Source organism: Hylaeus volcanicus, chromosome 1 (assembly GCF_026283585.1).
Source record: "Hylaeus volcanicus isolate JK05 chromosome 1, UHH_iyHylVolc1.0_haploid, whole genome shotgun sequence".
Taxonomy (NCBI): domain Eukaryota; kingdom Metazoa; phylum Arthropoda; class Insecta; order Hymenoptera; family Colletidae; genus Hylaeus; species Hylaeus volcanicus.
The window spans coordinates 13,474,817-13,490,885 of record NC_071976.1 but is presented as its reverse complement, the minus strand read 5'-3'; positions in this window follow the sequence as shown (position 1 = coordinate 13,490,885).

Below are 16,069 nucleotides of genomic sequence, written 5' to 3'. Positions count from 1 at the left end.
AGTATTTGCTAGAAAGCTTGAAAGAAGCGAAGAGGTCTGAAGGGGGTATGGGGATGGAGGAGGCAAGAGAAAGCTTCGAGGCATTCTTATCAAGAGAATCAGCCCTATCATTACCCTCGATACCGCTATGAGAAGGAATCCAGATAAAATTGATAGAAATGTGTTTTAGTTTAAGGGAATTAACTTTTCTTTAATACAGAGAATAATAGGATTGGTTTTATGTAAGTAATTCCGATGTTAAATTCGGAATTACTGAGTGCTTGAAGGGTGCTAAGAGAGTCAGAGAGGATAGTGAAGGAGGGGGAGGGGTATTGGTCAGGGATATCAGGGCAAAGAGAATAGCGGCGCATTCCACCGTGAAGATAGTCCAGCGAGGATCTATAGCTTTGAGGACGGAGAGGCTCAGATTAGGACAGTAACAAGAAGATCCTAGAAAGGGAGCGTCGGGAGATTTGCTACTATCTGTGTAGATAGAGGTTGAGTGTTTGGAGGTAATTATATTTTCCAGAACGCTAGTGGGGTTTGGAAAGCTTAGGAGTTTGTATCCAAATTCTAGGTCAGTATGTACAGAGGAGGTGGCATAAGAGTAATTATGTATAAAATTATTGTAAGCCGGAATTGTGAGGTTATTAAAGAAAATGTAGGTAATAGAGCTATCAATTAGCTTGAGATTTGAATATGGATGGGAGTTAGGGTTGAGGGTGTTGCTCCAGTAGGAAGAAATATTTCGGCCTGTGATAGACTTGCTATCCGTAAAACATTTGGTAAGAAGGCGTGAGCAGAGCATTTTGGCTCCTTCTTGAATATACATGAGTTTAGTTTACGCAAGAATAACATTTTTCGGAGTAGAAATACGGTATCCTAAAGCTTTTCTTAAAGCCGCAAACTGAATTTTCTCTAGTGTATCAATTTTCGAGGGGAAGTTAGGAAAGGTGCAAAAAATTCCGTAGTCTATGAGTGAACGAATGAAACTTTTGTAAATAGTGATGAGCGTTTGGGGGTGGGCGCCCCACCATGTACCAGAGAGAAATTTTATGATGTTAATTGCTTTTTTGCACCTTTTAACAATGTATTTAAAATATTCGCGAAAAGAGAAGCGATAATCAAAAATAATTCCCAAGAATTTGACTTGATCGCTGTTAACAATTTTATGATTTTCAATAGATACAGTTATATCACCAGGTGAAATACGCTTTCTAGTAAAGTAGATTATATTAGCTTTTCCGGAAAGAAAGTGAGTTTTTTGCTAACCTGAGAAATAGCGATTTCGAGAACGCCAATGGCCTTGTGAGGGGGAGTGAGATGAGTGAAAAGGCAAATGTCATCAGCATATTCAGAGGAATTGACGTTATTTGAGAGATTTTTTGTGACATTTCGAGTGTATATAATGAAAACCAGGAGGCTGAGGACTCCGCCCTGTGGGACACCTTTAGAAATGGTAATGCAGTGAGGAGAGTCGTTATGATAAAAAAAATAAAAAAATTATGCCAAGTACACGAAAAAGTGGAGGACGAAAAAGACTAATCACAAAAAAATAGAAGATCCCCATAAAAAATTACAACAAAGTAAAAAACGATGTGAAATCGAAATGAGTTGCCAGTACATGAAGGTGCTTTCCAGCAAAGTGTAAAGGCGACACTGTATAACACACTGAAAAATTCGGTGCTTTCCAACTATGCGCAGCTAAAACGCTGTGTTCAACAGTGCAGACGTTCAGACCCTAATGACAACTCATGTAAACTGACTGCTCCGCACTTTGGCAGTGAAATGAAGAAGGTAAATAGTGTATCAACCACAAACTGAAACTGTTTAGACATTTGCCTAGATGTCCGTGACCTGGAAGTCAAATGCTTGGCGTGGCCAGGCAAGGTCAAGGTTTTGATGAATAAGAATTATTTTAAAACACAATAAAATGAAAATGTACTCATATTGTCAAAGTTTTAAATTGACAAATTATGTGAAAGTCTGCGAGAGAGAAAGTATGGGTATTGATGATCTGAGAATGCTTTGCCTGGCCACGCCAAGCATTTGGCTTCCAGGCCACGGACATCTAAGCAAATGTCTAAACAGTCTCAGTTTGTGGTTGATACACTATTTAGCTTCTTCATTTCACCGCCAAAGTGCGGATTAGTCAGTTTACATGAGTTGTCATTAGGATCTGAACGTGTGCACTGTTGAACACAGCGTTTTAGCTGCGCATAGTTGGAAAGCACCGAATTTTTCATTGTGTTATACAGTGTCGCCTCTGCACTTTGATGGAAAGCACCTTCGTGTACTGGCAGCTCATTTCGATTTCACTTCTTTTTCTACTTTCTTGAATTTTTTTAGGGGGATCTTCTAGTTTTCTATGATTACTCTTTAAGTCCTCCACTTTTTCATGGACTTGGCGTAATTTTTTTACTCTTTTGAAGTTTTTTATGGGGATTTCGTTACATGTAAAATTTGCGTTTTTCTTTCTTACCGATCTAATTACCCACCGGTGGTCTCCCTCTCTACCATCGGTACTAATTAACGACAGTAGGTAATAATTACATCCTACCTTACCGACCGTTGGTAATAATTACCGACCCACCACGCGCGCTCTTGCCCTCGGCCCCCCTCTGGAAGCCGTTGTGTTAGAACCGGCCTAGCTATACTACTCAGATACCCGCAGTATACTTTGTCTACCTGTCCGACGAACATGTTTGCATAGGGGGATTTCGCGTGAAATTAGCGCTCGCCGTAGGCAGATGGATCAAAACAAAAATTATGCAACCGTCTCTTCTCGCTAGTTGATCGTATAATGAATGAGAACTGCAAAGGTATATACATAAAAAAACCGGTTTTCCGTACATGCTGAATCATATCTAAAACCTGTCCGCTTCTTTTACGTTCGCATCCACGCCGAATGACGTTCGCGCAACAAACACGTGTAACATGAAAAATACGCAAATCTTGTATTAAAGATTATTATTTTTTCTAGCGGATATTATATCTCGCGATTCGGCGTTGCTTTGTGCCATCACGTTTCTGTTACCTTATCGGAAATTCCCCATTGAAATGAACGAGTTACGTTTTAACTAGCTATCAACTGAATTGTTTATCAACCCTAATCAGAGGATTTGAATTTAGGTTTTCTGTTGGCCTCGAATTAGCTAACGAGGAGAGTGCAAGGGTCATCGATGTTTATTTACGTAGATCGAATTCTTTCTATAATTCTACGTAAAGAAGTATTAGGATAAAGAGGTCAAAAGTGATTATTAATTCACGAGGTATTATTTTCAATAATTATCTTTGTTGGAAAAGATGTTTATTTTGATATTAATAATTTTGTATCATTTTACCAGTTAGAATTTTTTACGTAGAGCGACAAAAAGATTCAATCTATGTGAATAGAAATATGCATTGTTATTAAAAAAAATTATGCAACTATCAAATGACCATGCACCATTGCATTTGTAAAAAAAATATTGTTCTACAAATATAGTATTACTAATCTCCACTAAAGTTGGTGAATGTGATAAATTCTGGAATACTTACAAAATTCACCAATGATTTTATATAACCCCCACTCGTAATAGGGAATGTGATAAATGCACTTGAAGGGTCCCCGGAACTAATGGTACTCTTGAAATCTGAAAACTGCCGCGAAACTGTACTTCGATGGAAAAAGGGGCTAAAAACGCCATTTCCAGCCACTTTTTCCCTGATAGGAACTGTCTATTACAGTTACATCCCCCGTTTAGACAGCTGACACATTCAGATTTTTGATCCGACACACTTTTGAAATTTTAAAATTTAACATTTTTTCAACAATTTTGAAAATTTCATTTTAACGTACTTGAATGGCTAAATGCGTATTTGACTAAGTCAACAAATCGATACATGGATACTAGAACTAGACGACTAGAATAAATGTTCACGCTACATCCATGTGACTAAAAATAACCATTAATTGAATTTTTAGTTGTAAATTATAAAATATTGTTATTCGCAGCCTCTCGCGTGACAATGTCCAACAAAAAAACTATCTTTCTAACTAGTAACTACTCAAAAAACTAAGCTGTATTCTATGGGCTCAATCAGTCAAGATATTTATCACATTCACTAACTTTAAGGGGCATTATGCATAATAGCATACGCCATAGCATATATGTATTTATTTGTAGGACAATATTTCTTTTACAAATGCAATGGTGCATATATATATTGAATATGTTGAAAATATTGAAAATATTGAGAATATTTTATTTAGAATATATTCAGAAAAAAATATATATATATACACTGACGGACAAAATTAAAGGAACACTTTTTTAAAACGTCATATCTATGGGAGTTTTCAACCGATTTTGGGGAAACTTCGCCAGGAGTAGTTTTGAAGTGTCCTCTAAATGTGCGCAAAGTTGCATTGGCGAGGATTGATACGAAGGGGTTAATTCACTCCCGTAAAGAGGGGCACGTCGAAAAACGCTACTTCTGAAGAGGCCAGGGGTGACGGAAGGGGTTGGAAAAATCAAAAAAGCCTTTGGGGCGACCCTCCTCGATGCCCTCTACAAAATGCACCCTTCAAAATCCCTATCGGGCAAACCCACGCTTCACAACACCCCGCCCCCTCCAAAATCCACAATTTTTGAACTACAGTCCCGAATTTGGGCTCAATGCATTCCCTGGAATCTCCTGATCCAAGAAATGCCAACGCTCACGCCGTACGCCCCATAGGCACCCCTTAGAGGGATGGAACAGTTCGCCACTTTTCAACACCCTTCGTAAGGGAGCACTTTCACACCTCGAAGGGCGATTAAATTCACCATGTTTATTCTCGGTACGTTAAGGATCAATGTCATTTAAAGCTTGTTTCGAAAACTGCCCCTGAAGCTGAACAGGGTGGCCCAGAGTTAGGGGTGGTCCACCCACAGGTGTAGGGGTTGGAACGATGTTTCGTTGCGTGGAACACATGTGATACGGTCCAAGGCATTGGAGTGACACAGTTTTGATGTCTTTTCCCTGTGTGGATAGGATTAAAATACGAAAATGTCGTTTTTTTTGGAAAACCCACCCGCGAGTTTAGGCCTCTGTACTAGGTGAACGAGTAACCCCACGTCAACGCCATTCGTGGATTCGGACGCGCGAATGCTTTATTAACAGGTCCCCAAAAATTCGGATATTTTGAATCACGCTTTCATTGTCAAATCTACTCCGATTTTGTCAGAAAAATATGTCGTATTACTTTAATATTGTACAGGGTGTCCCAAAAGTCGGGGAGGAGCCGGAAATGGAGGGTAGCTGAGACGATTCTGAACAACAATTTCCTTTGCAAAAATGTCGGATGGGGCTTCGTTAAGGAGATATTAAGCGAAAACCCCGACCAATCAGAGCGCGCGTAGACCGTTCGAGTGGCCGTGGTAACGAAGGCTACGCGCTGGCGGCCGCGCTTGTACGCGAACAAGTGACTCGACGCACGTGCATCGAAGGACATTGACGCTGCCGCCTAGCGCGTAGCCTTCGCAACCGCGGCCGCTCGAACGGTCTACGCGCACTCTGATTGGTCGGGGTTTTCTCTTAATATCTCCTTAACGAAGCCCCATCCGACATTTTTGCAAAGGAACTTGTTGTTCAGAATTGTCTCAGCTACCCCCCATTTCCGGCTCCTCCCCGACTTTTGGGATACCTTGTATACTTTTTATTTCAAAAAGTTATTGTGATCATGAATAATGGTAATTTTCAACCGACTTCGAAAAGGAGGAGGTTTTTTTTTCGTTTATACATATATGTAAAGAAAGTATGGGGTACTTCTTTAAAAAGTATCCTCACGCACTTACGGCGCAACAGTTTCGGAATTAGGACACCAGAGGGAGAAAGGAACGTAAAAGAAATAGAAAGAGAATAGTGAAAGTGAAAGAGTGAATAATTGACATTTAATGTCGTTTCTCTTTCCACAGATAAAAACCCGTTGTAAATAATGTAATATAGTAACATAATTAATAAAATAAAAAAATCTCTTTCCACAGAGAAACTCATTTTGCAGTTATTCCACCAAACCGAACCTAACTGAGAGTCATGTATCATTATATATATAAAAGCAAACATATATACATATATGTGTCAGCATCCTCCAAGTGATTAAAGGAGGAATTCTACCTAGGACAATCCGAAAATGGTGCACGTTTGTGAATTTTTTGTTGGACAAATGGTCAATTTTGTGGTAGCAAGTTTTAAGGTATTCGCAAGAATGCTTCTTAGTATACGTATCACATTTTTTGCATTTAAAAATATCTTAAATTAAAAAAGTTGTGAAAATCATCACCAATGTGGTTTTTTACGTCAGTATTCCGCGGTGACCACTTCGCTTCAGAGCTGGGTTTGTTAATTTAAGATATTTTTAGATACAAAATTTGCGACACATGTATTAGGAAATGTTCTTTCGAATAGCTTAAAACTTATTACCAGAAACTTTTCCGTTCGGCCCCAAAAAATCATAAATATGCTTTTTTTGTCCTAAGTAGGCTTCCCACCTAAAAATACCTACTTGTTGCGCCAAACTCGACTCCGCGGCTTTCGTAGATGCCCATGCTCGGCGATTTTGTAATTCGGCATTATTTTCTCACGCGTAGACGTAATTGCGTGCGTTCGTGGCTACCGTGCCACCATCAGCAAACAAGGAAAGACGAGTTCGATGGATAAACTAACACGAGGTGTATATACGCGCGAATATAGCGCGAGCATCCTGTCGTGACGCCGACGTCTCGTCCTAAATTTCTCTTGGTTTCATCAAGCCTCAGAAGTGAGCAATTTTCGTGTCTGTGAAAAACTTCTAACAGAAACAGTATTAGCTAAATTACAGATTTTTATTATTAGTAGTTGTACAAGTTTTATAAATAGACTATGGATTTTTATGAATTTATAGGAAATTTGACTGTGCAAGAAGCTACAAAATGCATGCAGTATTCAAGAATATAAAAACAAATATTGAAAGTATCATAAAGTTCATATTATAATATTTGCAGAGTAAAATAAATTCCTACGTAGGTTCAATTTTTGTGGGTACGTTTGCAATGATTTTATTTTGCATAAAGTTTCGCAGTCTATATAGAAGAATAACTGTACAACTTTTGGTATTTTGAGCAGTGTTGGAAAAAGAGAGAGATTGAAATAATATGGAGCTGACCACACATGTTCCGCATGAAAGGAAACGCATTTTTCAAATTTTGAATTGGGTTTTCCTTAAAATTTCACGTATATTAATTGATATTATCAATTCATTTTATTAAAATTGATATATTTACTTTTATTTACATATTATAATTTCACATTTTCGAATTTTTACATCGATTTATATTAAGAAATTTCTAGCAAAAACAACACGAATATTGCAAAATAAAAATACTAATTGATAGCACAGGCATTATTATTAAATGTAGGAATAAACTATTAATCTTTTTAAAGTAAATTGACAATTTATTTACAAAAAAATCATGTATCTTTTAACCTTCTTCCTAGTGTACGCTATTACTTCCTCGATATTCTTGTGCATCTCCTCGAATGTTTAGTGGCGTATATCTGTCAAACGATATTGGAGTGACCTGAATAGATGATAATCACTAGGAGCTAGGTCTGGGAAACAAGCTGCACGGGGTAGAGTTTCTCGATTCAAAGAATAAATCATACTATCTTGTCTTATAGCAAAATGACTTGACGCATTTTGGTATCAGAAAACTGTTTCATTCTTTCGAGTTTATCTCTGACGTGAATCACTTGATTCTGACTGATATGTGCATTATTACTAGACTGCGGATCTTTATGCAAATGCATATTTTTTATAGAAAATAGATAGACGAATGAGACCTGAACAGAAATTTATGTCGTGATTAGATGATTCCAAAAATATATTTTTTATTTTGCATATTTTGCATATAGCATATGTTGTATATCTTTTGCATAAATGCATATCCGATTATTTAATGGTCCGCCAGAGAAAATAAGATAGATATGCCTAAAAGATTGATCAGGTACGATCGACAACATGTTCTAATTTTAATTTGGTAAGTACTGAATTGACATACAGTGAGAGACAAGACAAAGTCGATGATATGATGGGTAAAACAGACGGAGTCACGGCGCAGTTGATCAGTAAAATTTAACATTTATTCAGAGCCATTTCTAAATGTTACCTGAGGCCATAAAGAAATTGGCAACAATAGGATTACCTCTAACAGAATCTATAGATTTGGTAACTACAGTTACAGAAAATTTAAAAATTATACCCGGTGATTATGGAGAAAAAGTTATAGATAAAATGGAATCAGTATTAAAACGAAACGTACACTATAATATATTACTCAAAATAAGCAAGATTTTAAAGCGTGAACACGTTAAAGAACCACGAGAGGTTCTGGCACATCATTGGAGTAAATTTAAATATGCCCCTATAACATCATGTGATGTAGAACGCTCTTTTTCGGCGTACAAATTAATTTTAACAGATAAGAGGCAACAATTTTCAATCGAAAATATTGAACAAACTATTGTTGTATATTATAATTTAAATTATAATAAATAAAACAATAAAAAATAGTTATTAAATAATGATGTAGTAATAATAAGTAGTTATTATATAATTATTTTATTGATTCATACATACATTCCCTATACTTATACATATTTAGCATATACCTTGCATACATCTTGGATATATTTTGCATATATTTTGCATATTTCGACATATTATAAATGCATAAAGATCCACAGTCTAATTAATTATTACTGTAACTTCAACATTCACATCACAGTTTAACTTGTACACCGTACTAACTCGAAAACATGGGATTTTAGCAAAAAACGTTCCAGACAAATGTTTCATGGTTCCGAGGAGCACAGATGAAAGAATTATCGATTCGATTATAGATGGCGCCACTTACGATATTTCTTTCATTTTTTGTCGATTTTTTTGTTTGATTGAAAATTATAGCTGATATTGAGACGAAGACAATGGGTTTTTTTTTTAAATTCTGATCATTTTTTATCAAGTTGCAGCGCTTAAAATTTTTTTATTTTTCAAATTATATTTGTGTGTATGTGTGTGTGCAACGAAGATAAGGATCCAACGGTGTGCTCGTTACTCCCGTAGTATTTAATGGCTCTAAACCTTCTTTGTCGCGAAAGTGTGTATGGCAGTGACACATACACATAGACACAAATTAAATTTGGAAAATAACAAACTTTAAAGCGCTGTAAGTCGATAAAAAATGATTCGAATGAAGAGAAAAATAAAAACCGCACAATTTTTATTTACACAAAAGAGTTGACTTCCATTTTAAATAATTCATCTGTGCCTTTCGGAACCATAAAACTTTTGTCTGGAACATTTTTTGCTGAAATCCCACGGTTTCGAGTTATTACGGTTTCCAAGTTAAAATGGGACACCCTGTATAATTTCAGCACTACTAAAAGAATGTAATAAACTGTGAATTTCAGAAAAGATGTTAATACCGCGTGTATAATTGTATACACGAAGAGATACAATCGAAAAGGAAATTCACACTTGTTGCATAACAATGGTGCCATAACGAGATAAGTGAAATAGAATAAGTTAACAACTTAATTGTGAAATAGAATTAAATTGCAAAGTTTTAATAATTCGTAGGAATCTTCCTTGTTTTGTGTAATTATGAAACTAATGATCCGTTACGTTACTAGTTTACAAAATAAATAAAAAAAATGTACATTCAATGTAAACTCAAAAATCGCAAGAAAAAATTTTTCTATGGATAGGTTTATTTTATATGAATTTTTGAATTTTTTTTCGATTTTCTTCTGACATACCTTCACATTTTAGGCCATATCTCGAGTTAGAATCGCCCGATTGAGTTGCGCAAGACACCATTTTAAAGGTAATCGAATTTCCAATAATTGTTTTTGACATTATTTTGCAATCGGTTCAATAGTTTAAGTGTTACGAGCCAACATATATGAGAAACTTTGATTTTTTCGGCTAAAATAGAACACGAATATTTCTTCCATCGCCATGGAAAAATAGAAATGGTCAAATTATGTCCAATTTCTTATTGTCTACGTATAGATCGCACTTTTACGAAGAAAACAAGCTTTTGTTGAAGAAAATCTATGGATAAATACCGGAGTCAGGAGCAATTGAGTGAAGGTACAAAAATTACAATTCTACTCTGTTTTTGTATTTCTCTTCTATTACTCTTTAATTCTATTTCTATTTCTATTATTACTCTAATAATTATTAATGAACTTCTTATAAGTTTGTTAGACTTCGTTGCATGATGAATCGCATCTTTGCAATTTGCGGTGTTTTGAAACTGTTGGTTTTCACCGTAAATGGCTCTGATAATAATAGCTTAGATATTGTCTATTGCGTTCTGTATGGGAGAACATGCAAAAAAGGGAGAAAATTCTAAATTTTGCAAGTCTATAACAAAATGCATGGAAACTTTTTAAAAATTTCGTAATTCATGCAATTGAGTATTTTATAATGTGAATGAAATGAAAAGTTACTGTTTATCCAAGAATAAATCTTGGAATTTATTTATTCTTCTTTAGTTCTTATTTATTCTTCCTTAGCTTAACTCTGGTTTGTTGCGCATCAAAACGTTCAAGTAAAGATAGAAATAAAAGTGGCCATGATGTGTAAAAGAACTTACAAAATAAATACTCGCACATGCTCCATTATCAATGAAAAGGTTAATGCGATTAAAGCGCCTATAACGAAAACAAAGCTAGGAGACTGTTTAATTCTGATGTAAATGGACCTCGTCACGAGAATACGTTATTCTTCTCTGTCTATGAGCAGCGATGAAAAAGGACGCAGAACGTCGGTCTCGGTCGTGGCTGGTACCGCCATCCTCCTACCCTTCTCATTCTATTGCATTATCTACGATCACCGATAGTTCTGGCTTTATTCTCTCACTTTGTATATTTAAGGGAATATTCTAGTCTGGAGCGTCAATTTTTAAACCTCTTTGAGGTTTCTTTTCTTTTAATCTGTAAGAAATTTTTATAAAGGGTTTTATATTTATTCACATTTTAAGTACATACACAATTTTTGCAGGTAAAAATAAGCAAAATTAAACGTAGTACAAATGATCTTGTATAGTTCTTACTGAAAAAAAGTATGTTCGTGGTTGTCACGATTCCAGGCGTTTCGTGTATATGAGATGAAAAAATCAAGAAACATTTTTATTAATATTAGCGAATCAGACCCAAACCAGAATAATTACGAAATATTGAACATTCAAAAAGTAGCGGTATTTAAAGTTTGAATATCGATTTTTTGTCCTTATTATATTAAAAAAAACATATTTAGAATAACCAGATTTTGAAAATCGTGGGTCGGGTGAAAAGGCACATGTGCTGAACATTCACTCCAAATTGAAAATCATTCGGTCAACTAGAACACGAGATATCATGGCAATCATTTAAAAAAATATGATTACGACGAAATTTCGTTTAAAGTTTTTCATATCAAATACGTCTACCTACAATTACGATTCAAACCTAATCTTCGCTTACTTGCGTGTTAAAAATAAATTTTACACGTTATCAACGAAACAATTCTAGTGAAAACTGCAAAGAAATTTAAAATGCAGTATCCAAATAAACTACAGATGTTAACGTCGTTCCAGACATCGTTCTCTCTAGACGTCCCTAACTTCATTAATTTTAAGAATATAACAAAATTCGTTGGCAGATTTATTTTTAAAGCTCTATACTTTGAGAAAATAAAAAAATAAATCGATATTTTGTAAATTCTAGACTAGAGTATTCCCTCGAGGGGAGAAACCACATTAAAAAGCGAAATAGTAAGTCGTTTCCGTGATATATTTTCTTTTTTTACAGAGAAAAATTTACTTAAGTTTTGTTTAATTTCGAGAATATTTTAGGTCTGTTTTAAAGTATATCTGGTAATTTTTTCGATTCATTTCAGAAAGAAATCTTTGAGATATCAGCTGTTTCCTAAAGCAACTTTTATTTACATTTAATTTGTACAAAATTTAAGGACAATGTTATTTTATTTAAGTTAGTTCAATTAGTAATTTGAACTTAATTTAAACACAAATGTAAGTTACATCTCAAGTGTATACAGTTTATGTAAACTTAAAAACACTATAAATAAATAAACAATTTCAATAAAGTTAAATCTAGGTAGAGTATACAATATGAAATATAACAAAAATGCGTGCTATAGTATTTACAAAATTAGTCGATCAGGTGCAATCGTAAGTAGTATATTTAAAATTAAACGGAAAGTTAATCTATAAAAATCTACTTTATTCTGTAACTTTAAATATTCGTTTAAGATTATCTTATTGGCTAGTTTTTGTAGGTGCTACAACAAAAATGTTAAATCTCGTATTGTCGATTTCATCTGAATTCAATGTATGTTTCTTTTTAAGTGGTATAGGTTAACATTGTACTTGATAAAGACCTACACCAAAAGTTGAAATATTTTTGATGAAATATAATTGCATTTTATTAAATTCGAATAGAAACAAATCATTATAAAGATAGATTCTTAGAGAGAGCATAATGTAACATTCTGTTTTTAATTTATTTGCAAAGTAATAGCAACTCAAAGTATCCTGTGCAATCTGCATCAGCCGATTGCATTTATGCACTCCCTGTAGATAAATGTAAATACATGTTGGTATATAATTAAATGGTAATTAATCTAAATGTGAACGTGCATAATGTCATGTGACGTTCTCTGTAACATATTACATGTAAAGAACTTCAAATCATTTTTCCCCGATGCTGCTATGTAACAGGTTAGTTGCTTAAACTTTTTGGTGCCACAGTCAAGTATCAGTTCAATAAGGGCCTTTCGGTTACGTAACGTTATTTCTTACATAGCATTAGCCAAAAATTTAATTCAATTGACAATTGTTCCTACTTTTTCATGGCAATTGGATTTACTTCCAATACAAAATTCATTTAAAATAGAATTGAAGGTTCATTTCAGTTAAAATCTGTCTTCGACAATTACAATTGAAGGTTCATTTCAGTTAAAATCTGTCTTCGACAATTACAATTGAAGTTAATTTCATATAATGTTGCAATTAATTGAACATACGATTAAAAATGTAATTGCTGGTTACCTAACACTGCTTTGCGATTATGAATGATGATGAAATGAGACAGTAAAATAAATGCAGAAAATGAACATCATTTATATATATTCTTTGCAAGTTCTCTGTTCCATATATTTTATTTTATTTTATATATTTATGTATTTTATTTTTGTTAATAAATTGAATTACCATATTAACCCTAACTTCGTGTACATTATTTTGGTTACCTCGAACCGTAAACCAGAATCCAGATCATTCATTCCTGATACGTTTTTCATCGTATAAAAGTCTTTCTAAAAATCTAAAAACAATTATGTATACTCTTTAAACCTTCCGAATTGAGTTTGGAGTGAAACATTTTAAGAATAACTTAAAACACCAGAGAGTTTTTCCCCAATGGGATTACCAAGTACCTCTACTTTTCAAATTCACCCGGTAAGGTTAACACGTTGATTGCCAGACTAATATTCTTAAAAATTTCTGCTATGATTAAATATTATTTACACTATTGGAGACTACGTAATAAAACAGTTATCGTAGTATGTATTTTTGTAACTTTATAAAAATTCATGAATTTCATTTAAATTTATTTCCTTTATGCTTAACTTTCAAAATTAATTTTTTTAATTCTTCAGTGAAAATGACTGTCACCCATATATGAATAACGTGACGATCAACGTGTTGTGATTTTTGTTTAAATTGCGATCTTCGTTATGATTGCACTATAAATATGGTCTAATATTCTGGCATATTTGATAATTAGACTCTGCCGTAGTCCTTGCAGATCTCTATGCAAATTCAAATTTTTTCATTATTTTTTCGTAACGTGCATTTTATTGTTGATATTTTATATATTTTTGTATTAATACACATCCTCGTATGTTTGCCCACGTTTTCATTTGCCAAAAATGCATAAACATCCGTACTGTAATTAGTAATGTAAAAAACAGTAGTTAAGAATAAGTAGCAGCCGAGGAATTGTGTGAGTTACATGTTTAAATGTAGGAGTCTCTACAAAAAATAAGGCACGGAGATTCGGCCGCTTTTCCTGCACGACTAATCCCTAGGTTAATCCTTTACGGTAGTATGTTTACTCTCAGCCACCACAGCAAAGAACCATGCTAATTTTATATTGTCTTCCGCAGACTGCAAAAATTTAAGTCATTACACAATAGTAATAGATTTTAATTGCAATATATTAGTGTAATAATAGATTAATAGATAGTGATCTAAAATGTGTGATAAGAACGTTTGTAATTATAAGTTATACAAGAAGATATGAACCAGTAGGTGAAATATCTACATGTTCAAATTTTTAAAGACAAAATTATTGAATATTGTTATTCTTTCTGTAACAGATTGCAATAAATACCAAATAGTAGAAGACACTTCGTAGAATTCCAAATGATATTTTACAAATCGTATTTAAGTGAGAATTAGGCATTCTCGCTTTTTAAGATATTTCAAAAACAATACTCCAAAATGGCAAGAAGAATGTTACCGAAAGACACGTATGATGGAGAACTATAAAATATAATTTTTACATAAAAACATTACATTAAAACAGATTATTGTGTAAACATGTATCTAAAGTTTACAGAAGAATTAATAAATCTTGTTTATCCTTCATAATCTCGCATATTATGTATCGCTGCTTATTCTTGGCAAATTAATTCTGTCCAGTGCGACATCTATATCCAAATTTAATACGACCGCAAAGGGTTAATACAATTAATTCCTAAAAGAAAAACCAATAGAATACAAAAAAAGTCACGTTGAAAGGGTTAAAAGGTCATATCTTGTAATCCAGCCTCAAAGTTTGGTTTGCTAAAAGAGATATTTCAAGCCCCGTATACGGCACGTCTCGCGTGCCGCAAGAATTCGAATTTTCTTCCGAACCATGCCACGAGCTTTTTTTTTTATTAAAGCTATTAAACCCCCTACGGGATTATTAGCAATATGCACATAGCTGTGTATGTTATCAGTACATATATATATTTACATTATAATATATGAAATACAATACAATACAACAAAACAATTCCAAAAAAGAGTACACAAACATGAATCAAGAATAATAATAATATCAAGAATAAGAGGCTTATCATTAAGGATATACACAATTGTCTTTCAAAAATTTGTAAATAATTGGCAGCGGTTGAACGAGAGGCTTGTACAGAAAAGCATCCACCGTATATGGAGGATAATATCCGACTTTACATAATTTATAAATCATATCATTACGATCTTTGTCGAATAATGAACATTGCCAGATAACATGGTTGAAATCTTGGTCTGGACAACCACACTCGCGCTCAGAATTTTCAATGAACTTAACTCTAAAAAGTGAAGCATTCAGATGGTAGCGATTCGCACGACATCTATTACACTAGTGGACATAATTATAAGACACCCTGAAAAATATTGGTTTAGGTACTTAATAATGTAGTTATATTAAAATACACTTCGTCAAAAGAAAATGGTTTATTTTTTAATAACAAGTTCATAAATTTTGCGAAAAATGATAAAACATTTCTAATTTATTTAAAAATAATACAATTTCGATTGGGCATAATTATAAGACACTGCTTAAAAGAAAAAGAGAATGTACAAAAGTTCTGAAAATTTATACACATTTTGAAGTACTAATGTGTAGTAATATGAAGTAATAATGTGTAGAGCCTCCTTTATTTTGAACAACTTCGATCATTCGTTTCGGTAGACTTTTAAATAAATGTTTTATATTCTTTTGATCTTAGTCTTCCCAACCTTTCAGAATTGCTACTTTCAAATCATTAAGACTATTATACAGGGTGTCCCAAAACTCGGGGAGGAGCCGGAAATGGGGGGTAGCTGAGACGATTCTGAACAACAATTTCCTTTGCAAAAATGTCGGATGGGGCTTCGTTAAGGAGATATTAAGCGAAAACCCCGACCAATCAGAGCGCACGTAGACCGTTGGAGCGGCTGCGGTAGCGAAGGCTACGCGCTAGGTC